Source organism: Dasypus novemcinctus, chromosome 7 (genome assembly GCF_030445035.2).
Source record: "Dasypus novemcinctus isolate mDasNov1 chromosome 7, mDasNov1.1.hap2, whole genome shotgun sequence".
Taxonomy (NCBI): Eukaryota; Metazoa; Chordata; class Mammalia; order Cingulata; family Dasypodidae; genus Dasypus; species Dasypus novemcinctus.
In genome coordinates this window covers 111,215,855-111,225,444 of record NC_080679.1, presented here as the reverse complement: position 1 = coordinate 111,225,444, position 9,590 = coordinate 111,215,855, and the positions used below count along the sequence as shown (strand labels likewise).

The following is a 9,590-nucleotide window of genomic DNA, read 5'->3' as shown; positions in this document are numbered from 1 at the left end:
AGTTTACATTCTTTTGATAGGGGACTTTATTCCATTCACATTTAATGATATTACTGTAAATGTTTTATTTAGTTTCACCATTTTATTCTTTTGTATTCCTATGTCATATCTTATTTTTGACTTTTTACTCTTTTGATTATCCTTTCTTCTAGTCTTGACTTCTATACTCTCCTCCAAGCCTCTCTCTCTTCTCTTTTTCTTTTGGGTTGTAAAATTCCCTGTAATACTTGCCATAAAGGTGGATTCCTTTTTATTAATTCTCTTAGTTTCTGTTTATTTCTGAATATTTTAAAGTACCTTCATATTTGAAGAGCAATTTTTCTGGGTAAAGAATTCTTGGCTGGCAATTTTTCTCTTTCACTATCCTAATTATATCATACCACTGTCTATTCACCTCCATGGTTTCTTTTGAGAAATCTGCAATAATCTTACTGGGTGTCATTTGTATGTGATGGTTTGCATCTCATAATTGCTGCTATCATAATTTTCTCTTTATCTTTGATATTTTACACTCTGTGTAGTATGTGTCTTTGAATAGGTCTTATCAGATTTATTCTGTTTTGGGTACACTGTGCTTCTTGGACATGTAAATTCATTTTTGTCATGACAGTTGGGAAATATTTAGCCATTATTTCCTCAAATACTCTTTCTGCCCACTTTCCCTTCTCTTTTTCTTCTGGGACTCCTGTGACACATATGTTGTTGTGCTTCATATTATCATTCAACACCCTGAAAACCTACTAATTTTTTTTTTCTATTCTTTTCTGTCTCTTTTCTACTCTCATCAATTTCAGCTGTTCTGTCTTCTGTATCACTTATTCTTTTTTCTACCATATCTAGTCGTCTGTTATATGCCTTTAAAGGATTTGTGATCTCACCTATTGTGCCTTTCATTTCCATGAGCTCTGTTATTTTTCTATTCATGTTTTCAAATTCTTCTTTGTGTTCACTCAGTGTCTTCTTGATGTCCTTTATCTCTTTAGCCATATTGTCTTTCAACTCATTAATTTGATTTTAGAAATTTGTATGAATCTGGTTGATTAGTTGTCTCAAATAGTGTGTCCCATCTGGGGCTTTGATATCTTACTTTACTTGATCCATTTCTTCCATTTACTTAGTTTGGCTCATAATATTTTGCTGATGTCTAGGCATCTGATTATGATGCTGAATACATTCTAATTCTCAATTTCTTTCTCTTTTATAGGGATTTAGTGGGGGAAGGCTGTGTGTTATTCCCATTCTTTGATTCTTGGTTCAACTTGTTCTAGGTCTTTAGGATTGTCCCTGTTAGTTGTTCAAATCAGGTCCATGGACCCAGTAATGCATTGCAAAACTGCTTCCCAGAGCCTTGAGGAGGGAGGCTTTACAGGCCAGAAAAAGTCTCTAATTTATTTTAATTTTCTCACATTCATTTCCTTGCTCCACCAGCAGATGGTGCTCTTTGGCAGCTCTCTCAGTTCAAAGACTGGTTGGAGTCTGTTTGCAGCAACACTCTCCACAACAATGTGGCAGAGGTTCCTGCCTTGAGGCTATTCTGATTCTAGAAATTCAAGCTTTCTCAGAGGCTGTTCTTCAACCTTTGCTGGCAGCCTCCTCCCTTTTCCTAGGTGGGAAATAATTCCATACCTGACTGTGTTGTCAACAACCAGTTCTGGTCAGTAGGGAGGGTAATTAAGAGGGTCAGAACTCTTTAGTCTCTTACTGGCTCCAAAGGCAAACAGTGGCACAGCCCCTCACCAGGCCTGGAAGGACTTGTGAGACACAGCAGACCAATTTATTGGCCAAAGCTGAATCAGCTTAGGCTCTGTCCCTCTCTCATTTCCTGAGTAGGTGAATCCCCAAGTTCCTTCTTTCTGTACCTGCTGTAGCAAGGCTGGGGAATTCAAAATTATCTGCTCATAGGATGGGGGAAGGGTGTCAGCAGCTGCAGCAGCAACTTCTATTCACAGTCTTTCCACTAAGATTTTTTTTTCAGTGCCCCTCTCTCTTCTGGGTGATGTCCAGTATTCCTCAGATGTCCTAAACCCTAGAACATTTTCCCCCAGCTCATTTCTGGCTGTCCTTTAGCTAGCTGTTTTCCTGGGAGAGAAGAGAGTTCTGTGTTTTTCTAATCTACCATCCTCCCAGAAGTCCTGGCATATCCTTTTCTTTTTTTTTTTTTGTCTCTCTCTTCCTTAATTAAGCCTTCTTTTCTGTATATTTGATCTTTTGTAATCTATCTGACTGATCACTTTCTCTTTTCTGTTTCTGTATATATAAAAAATTTTTTCTGGTTGGTTATCCTAAAGTTTATATTATACAATCTACATTTATAACCTTCTAATTTAACCTAATTAGTTTCAATAGCATACATGTTCTCTTCCCATATCACTGTTTTCCCTCTTTGCTGTTTTTGTCCCACTTTACCTCTTTATATTTTGCAAACCTATTATAAGGAAATAGGTCTTTTCCTTGTTAAATTGTATTCTGATTCTTAAAAGAATGAGAGTAGAGTTGTATATTGTAGTTGCAGTACCATTGTTTTTTTATTCTCCATGTGCCAGGAATTTAAGCAGAGATCTGAAGTGGAACCAGCTAACCCACACAGTAGTAAATACAAGGTATAGCAATGATTTTGACTTGGGGTATCTGATTCAGTGATCTGGAGGAATGTCACACACAAGCTCAGTCCCTGCAGGTGATCATTTTCTGATATGGCCACTGACTGTCATTTCTAGCATTGTAGAACCATGTTGGGGCATGGAAAAAGTGAGCACCATTTCTTACCATGCTCTCCCTCATGCTGCCAGAGAAGAGAAGTGGATGCAGCAGTAATAACCTACCAATCAGCTAAGGACAGATGAGTAGAAGGTGGCCAACAGTTCTGCTCTGCAACTACAGCCCGACTCACTTCCATCGCAGTACCTGTGGCTCTAGCTTGGGCTCCTGTACAGGAATCCAGCTCTCGCCTTGGCAGCTAGATAGGGCAATAGGACCTCCTGCTGAAGGAAGTTGCATGAATGAGTGGGTGAGCTGCAGAGATCACTTGAAAAGGGACCAGGTGTGATAAGGAAACAACAATTCATTCAGTCAGCTGCTCTTAACATCTAACTCTCAAACCTGCCTGCTGCACAAGGAGGGAGCCATCTCCCATAGAATAGAAGTCAATGGGGTAAAAGGCCATATCTGTGCTAATGTGTCTTTCCAGGAGGCAGGGTTTCAAGGGACAAGACTCCTAGTACCTTATTCTTTCAATCACCCCTCCACTCTCCAGTTCACTTGTTTTGCTTCTTCTTGTGCTTATTCTTCTTTTTCTTCTTCTTTGTTGTCTTGCTGTTTTTTGATGAGTACCTTTCCCTCTTGCCTGTATCTCTTTCAGAGTCTGACCTATCAGAGTCAGCTGACTTCCATTTCTATGTTTCTTTTTCTTCTTTTCCTTCTTTCTTTTTCTAGGAGAATTTCTCATAGGACTAGTCTCCTCAAACTCTGTTGATTTTGTCTCTTCTTTCTCCTCTTCTTCATCAGGTATCAGAGTATTTCTTGACTTCCAGTTGTATGAAACAATCCTTTGCAAAGTATACTTAGAACCACATTTCTTGAAAGTAATGTTCTGGGCAGCCTCCAGGATGATCTGCCCCGTGTAATCCTGGAAGGACCACCTCTGCTTCTTTTCTTGCTCAGTAATAATGTAGTTTGTGTCTAGGTATTTCCCAGTGCCTTGCTTTACAACTTTCATGGAGAGGGATACTTTTATCCTATGATTTTTCATCTTTTGCCTGATAAAGTTCCCTCACATTTTGTCTACAACATCTACTATTTCAGACAGTTTATGTACCTGACAGGATGATGTGTGAGTTTGATGGGCCAGACTTTGCTTCTGGCAGCCTGGGGTTTTGATAAAGCCTCCACAGCAACCTCTCCTTGGAAAATAGTGTAGAGAGCAGGCAAGGTTTTCATGGTCTTGGGTCTATTTAAGTGTCTTGGTGTTAGCTCCCAGTCTGCCAGCCATGGCATTGTGTGAAACACCAAACCCAGTCAGTGCTCTTCCATTCCATCATTGGGTTTTGGATTTACCCTTTTAGTTACCAGTACTGATGGTCTTCATTTCTTCACACTACTCCAAGTCACTCTTTTCTGTCTTTTCCTCTCAATTTGCAGAACTTCCTTTACTAATTCTTTTAGGATAGGTCCTTCTGTGGATAAACTCTCTCAATTTCTGTTTATCAATGAATATTTTGAGCCCCCCTTCATTTTTGAAAGGCAGTTTTTTCCAATAAAGAATTTTTGACTGGCAGTATTTCTCTTTCAGTACTTTAAATATATCATGCCACTACCTTCTCACCTCCAAGATTTCTGATGAGAGATCTTATTGAAGATCACTTACATGTGACTAATCACTTTTCTCTTGCAACTTACACAATTCTTTATCTTTAGCATTGAACATCCTGATTAGTATGTGTCTCAGAGAAGTTATATTAGGATTTATTCTGTTTGGAATAAGTTGGCACTTCTTGGATATGGATATCTATGTCTTTTAAAAGAGTTGGAAAAATTTCAACTATTATTTTGTCAAATATTCTTTTTCCCCTTTCCCTTCTTTTCTCCTTCTGGGACACCCAAAATGCATATGTTTGTGCACTTCATACTGTCACTCAAATCCATGAGACACTGCATGATTTTTTCTATGTTTTTCTCTCTCTTCTTCTGACTATATTATTTCTATTGTCTTGTTCTAGTTTGCTGATTCTTTCTTCTGCCCATTCAAATCTGCTGTTGTATGCCTCTAGTATGTTTTTAATCTCTACTATTGTGACTTTCATCCCTATAATTCCTGTTATGTTTATTTTTTTACTTCATATATATATATATATATATTATTCCCTCCCCCTGGGTTTGCTTGCTGTCTGCTCTCTGTGTCCATTCACTGTGTGCTCTTCTGTGTTTTTACTTGTCTCCCTTTTTGTTGCATCACCATGCTGAGTCGGCTGTCCATGGCACTTGTGAACCGGTGGCACTCTGCAGCACTTGTGGGTCAGGGAACTCTCTGTGGCACTTGCAGGCTAGTGGCTCTCCGTGGTATGTGGGTGAGCCTGCCTTCACAAGGAGGCCCCGGGATATGAACCCAGGGCCTCCCATATGGTAGACGGGAGCTCAACTGATTGAGCCACAGTCACTTCCCTGTTATGTTTCTTTTTATACTGACAAACTCTTATGTTCACGCATTATCTTCTTAATGTCTTTTAACTCTTTACCCATATTTTCCTTCATCACCTTAAATTGATTTAGGAGATTTGTTTGAGCATCTTTGATTAGTCAATTCAGAAAAGTGGGTCACTTCAGAAAAGTCTATTTTGGAATTAGGTGGTCCAGCTGTCTAGAAGTGGATTGAGTGAGGGCACAACAGTTCTTGATAGCAGTTCTGTCACAGTCTCTCTTCCAACCCCCCTGTCCCAGAGGCCCTTTTATATGCAGCACTCCTCAGTGGCTTATATTCATTCTGGGTCTCTATGGACTTAGGTCCCTGTGCCTCAATATGCTTGGAGCTGTGAGTTGCTCTATATTCTGTCCACGTTGGGAAGGACCCAGGCTGTGCTGCCTGTACGTGACTCCCATGCTGTGCAGAACTGAGTGTGGGAGAGGTGAACAAGAATGGACCAGCAGATCAGGAAGGAATTTTCCTACCTGATATTTTTCTTTTTATTTGATTCAGCATTTGTGGAGTACTTCTCTAGTCTGTACTGTCTTCTGGAGTTTTAAGTAAACAGGGTTTGTCCTTGTATTCACTAAATCCCTGGGGAGACTTTTTCAGGGGATGTCTTATATCACCATGTTGATGACATCACTTGAGGTCCTACATTTTTTTAGAAGGTTTTGCTGAAATGGCACCTGGGAATGGTGGTGAAGGAGCCGTCAATGAGGGCTGTCTTTCCTGGGGATCTAGTCTCTAGATCTACCTCCAGATGCAAACCAATAAAAGCCCACCAAATATTATTCAGGAGGAAATTACTTGAAAAAAAATTCGTTTTGGGAGATTTATCTGTTAGCAGTAAGCAGTGTTTTTGGAATCCTGGTGAAAGGTAGATAGATCAATAAGCAGGCTGTTTCCTCACCCTGCATTAAGTGCCAAGGGTCTCAAGTAGGGTGATAGTGGAAGAAAAGGAAAATTGTGAATGGGAGAGTTATTGCAAAGAAGAATTTGCAGGAGTTGGTGAGTGATTTCTTATGGGGAGACATAACTCCTCTTTGTAGAGGAAGGCAACATTTCAGAGAGATGCCACTCTTGAGTTATTGTGCACTAGAAGCTGGGTAAATTCAAGCTAGAGGTTAGTTTGTCCTCCATTGGTCTGAGGTAGATTAGCACAAATTAAATTTCATGCTAACCTGCTCTAAGCCAGGGACACATCATTAAGCTTCAGTGTTATCTAGTCGATCACACTAAAAAATCTATTTCCACCATTCCCCTGCTGACAGTTGTGAAAATATTTTAATCACAGCATGAAATCATTTTGCAATATTTCACCAAGGCAATTATGTCCTCTCTGAAATGCAATACTGAAAGAGACACAAGGGATGAAGTCATTACTACTTGGTTAGCAAATACTCTGATTTCTGGATATGGTCTTAACAGGGATACCATAAACTAGGTCCACTCTTTAAACAAGGTCTGTACTGGCTGATTGAAGTGGAGAATTAAATAAGCACAGTGGAAATTTAAAACTCTCCTACCTTTTCTACCTCTTATGCCTATTTTAGATCCTCCTTAAACTTTCCATAAAATTCTGAATTTATATTCTTTTTGTTGGATTAGTAAGACCAGAGCCAATGTGAGTTCACATCTTGGCTCTAGGGAGACAAGAAAGAATGAAGGCAAATGTGTGTGTGTGTGTGTGTGTGTGTTTACCAGGAAAAAACTGAAGACTGCAACAGGCAAGCAATAGCCTTGACATTTAAGCAGGGATTTAAAAGCTTACCAAATGTTTATATTGATGTCCAGAATTCAGCTTAAGACATTGTCTGAAACCTATTTGAAAGAATGTGATGTGGGAAAATGAGTGATGTTCTTGTAAAAGCTATATACCTTGTGAAGATAAAGGCAAATGATTACCACTCAAGGATCATGATACCAAAGCCAGCTGTTACAAAAGGAAAAGAGGAAATAAGAGCTATCTGAGGAGGAAGTCACCTTGGCCAGATGAATCTTTCACATCTGTGTACCTCCCCTTCAGCATTTGATAGATGGGGGTGGCTTCCTAGGCATGCAGGCAAGCATGTGAATCATCAGAATTTATTTAGCTTCTAAATAAGTAGAAATAGTTTATTAGTCAATATACCTGGAATTCTTAATTTTTCTCCCTTAAACCAGCTCTTTCCCTTGGCTTTGTTGTCTTATCAAGTGGGATTTCTTTCATCAGGTTGCTTAGGCCAACAATAGTGAGATTGTTCCTACTTTCTCTTTTTTGTCTTCACATTCAATCTGCCAACAAATCCTGTTGGCTTTCTCCTCAGATATTTGAATAAAATGACCCCTTCTCACTACCTCAGTGCATCTGATCCGATCCACCAGACTAGACGACAGCCTTCTGGAGTAGCAGCCTCCTAAGTAGTCATCGTGTTTTCCTCTTGCTTTTCCTGCAGTCTGATGTCCACGTACCCTATATGTGTATATGTGTATATGTGTGCGTATCATTTTTCGAATAGTCTGTCTCTCCCCACTAAACTATAAACTCATGAGAGCAGAGAGTTTTGTTTGTTCCCTGACATATGTCCAGTGTCTTGGATAGGGTCTGGTACACTAAAAAATGGTGCTTATAAATATTACTTAAATGAATAAATAGACCTAAGCTTATATCTGTGCATTTGGTTACTTTATGCAATACCTCTTCTCTTCTCAATTGTGCCTTCTGACATAAAAGGAACATTAGGATGAAATCATGAGCTGACTGTATTCCAGAGGCTATGAAAATCAAGACAGGAGTTTCTGGTCTAGTTGAGAGGAAAAAGACATAAAGCAGGAAAATAAAGGCATATGAATGCATACATGTCAAAGAAGAAATATTAAGTACTTAGCCTTCAGGCAGAGCCTAGTATGATGGCTCAAAGAAGACTTTCCAAAAGCAGAACCTGGACTGAAGAAGGGGTCAGATGGGTTAAGGATATTAAAGGTAATAAAAACTGCCTTGGCCTTATGTCCTTTCCTAAGCTACTAGAATAAGGCTTCCTAGTCATGGGTATACAGGGAGAATTTTCAGGTTCAAGACTGATTTCCCAAGTTGAAAAAGATAAATACTACCAAGTTGGTATCATTTATACTAAGTTTTGGAAGCTGGTAGTAAGCATATTGTTCTCTGTGTCGAGCATTAGACATTATGTTGCTGTTGGCTGATTTCTAGGAAACCCCAGGAAACAAATCTTCCCTCCCAGAATTTATAAAAAATTCTGTATAAGTGCAGTAATGGAAGCAAGTCTGCATTACAGTTAGCTCAAAGTTAAAAACCATTTAAGTTTATAGAGTACATTTACTTATATCTTTGGTGAACATAAAGAAGTAAATGGACCTTGGTTCTTTCAGAAGAGAAAGAGTACACACAACTACTTTGATATTCAGATGTCCTTTCCTTCAAACAAAAGCTACAAAATTTAGCAATACTTGAATCAGTACAACTATACAGGATTAAAAATTTGATATCAATTATAATATATTATAAATGAATATTGCATATATCTATACATCTAAAGAGTGATTTTCTTTGTAAAACTTAAAAATATTGAAGATATTTATTTGTACAGGACAAGAACTTTTTGCTACTAGAAATTAAATTATATTACACGTGGTATTTTTTTTTACTTTTTCAGCTTTTGAATTTCTGCAATTAACACTATTTGGCTTATGGTAGATTCTCAGTAAATGACAGGTCAATTGATATTGAGCAAGAATAGATGTGCTTCTTCAACTTCCATATGAAAGAGACATATTTTCCTTGTCTAACAGGCAGTTAGTCTGCACATATTCTTGAGAGAGTAGGATTACTTCTGATTTATAAATGGGAAAACTATGGCATAATGAAAGAGATATCAGCATTCAGGTAGACAACAAACAAATCAACAACTGCATTAAATTTGGGGGGATTTTGTTTATTCAGAATATCTAGTGATTCTTGCCATCCCTCAAACTTGATCCTGTTAGATAGTAATGTTAACCCTGAATGAGACGCAGGACAATAATCACTTGCCTGAAGACAAAGTGGTAATTAACGGAGTGTGTGTCACTGCAGCATTGTTATTTTGACATGAATTTATGTTGTCCTTCTATTGACCACATTGCCTGGTTGGACGAATGACAATCATCCCTTTATTCCTTCCTCTCTTTTTTATTCTTCCTAGCAATTAGTATTCTGTATTCCCTGAGGGTGTGGGTTGCCATTAAGCAGGAACTTATGAGTTTCCTATTCTTATGCATAAACTAAGCAAAAGTAAATATTGAGGCTCTCCTCATACTTTCCCCAAATTAAGATCCATTTAAAAGTATATGCCAGCATAAAGAGAACCTAGTTCTATCTTCAGAATTCTATATTACAGGGGCCAAAAGATAGATATTTAAATGCATAAAAATT

At 38.4% G+C, this 9,590-nt stretch overlaps 1 pseudogene; it reads right to left on the bottom strand.

Moving 5' to 3' along the window:
- Positions 1-3,254: 3,254 nt before the first annotated feature.
- Positions 3,255-3,748, bottom strand: LOC101432877 (zinc finger CCHC domain-containing protein 17-like; annotated as a pseudogene).
- Positions 3,749-9,590: the final 5,842 nt, after the last annotated feature.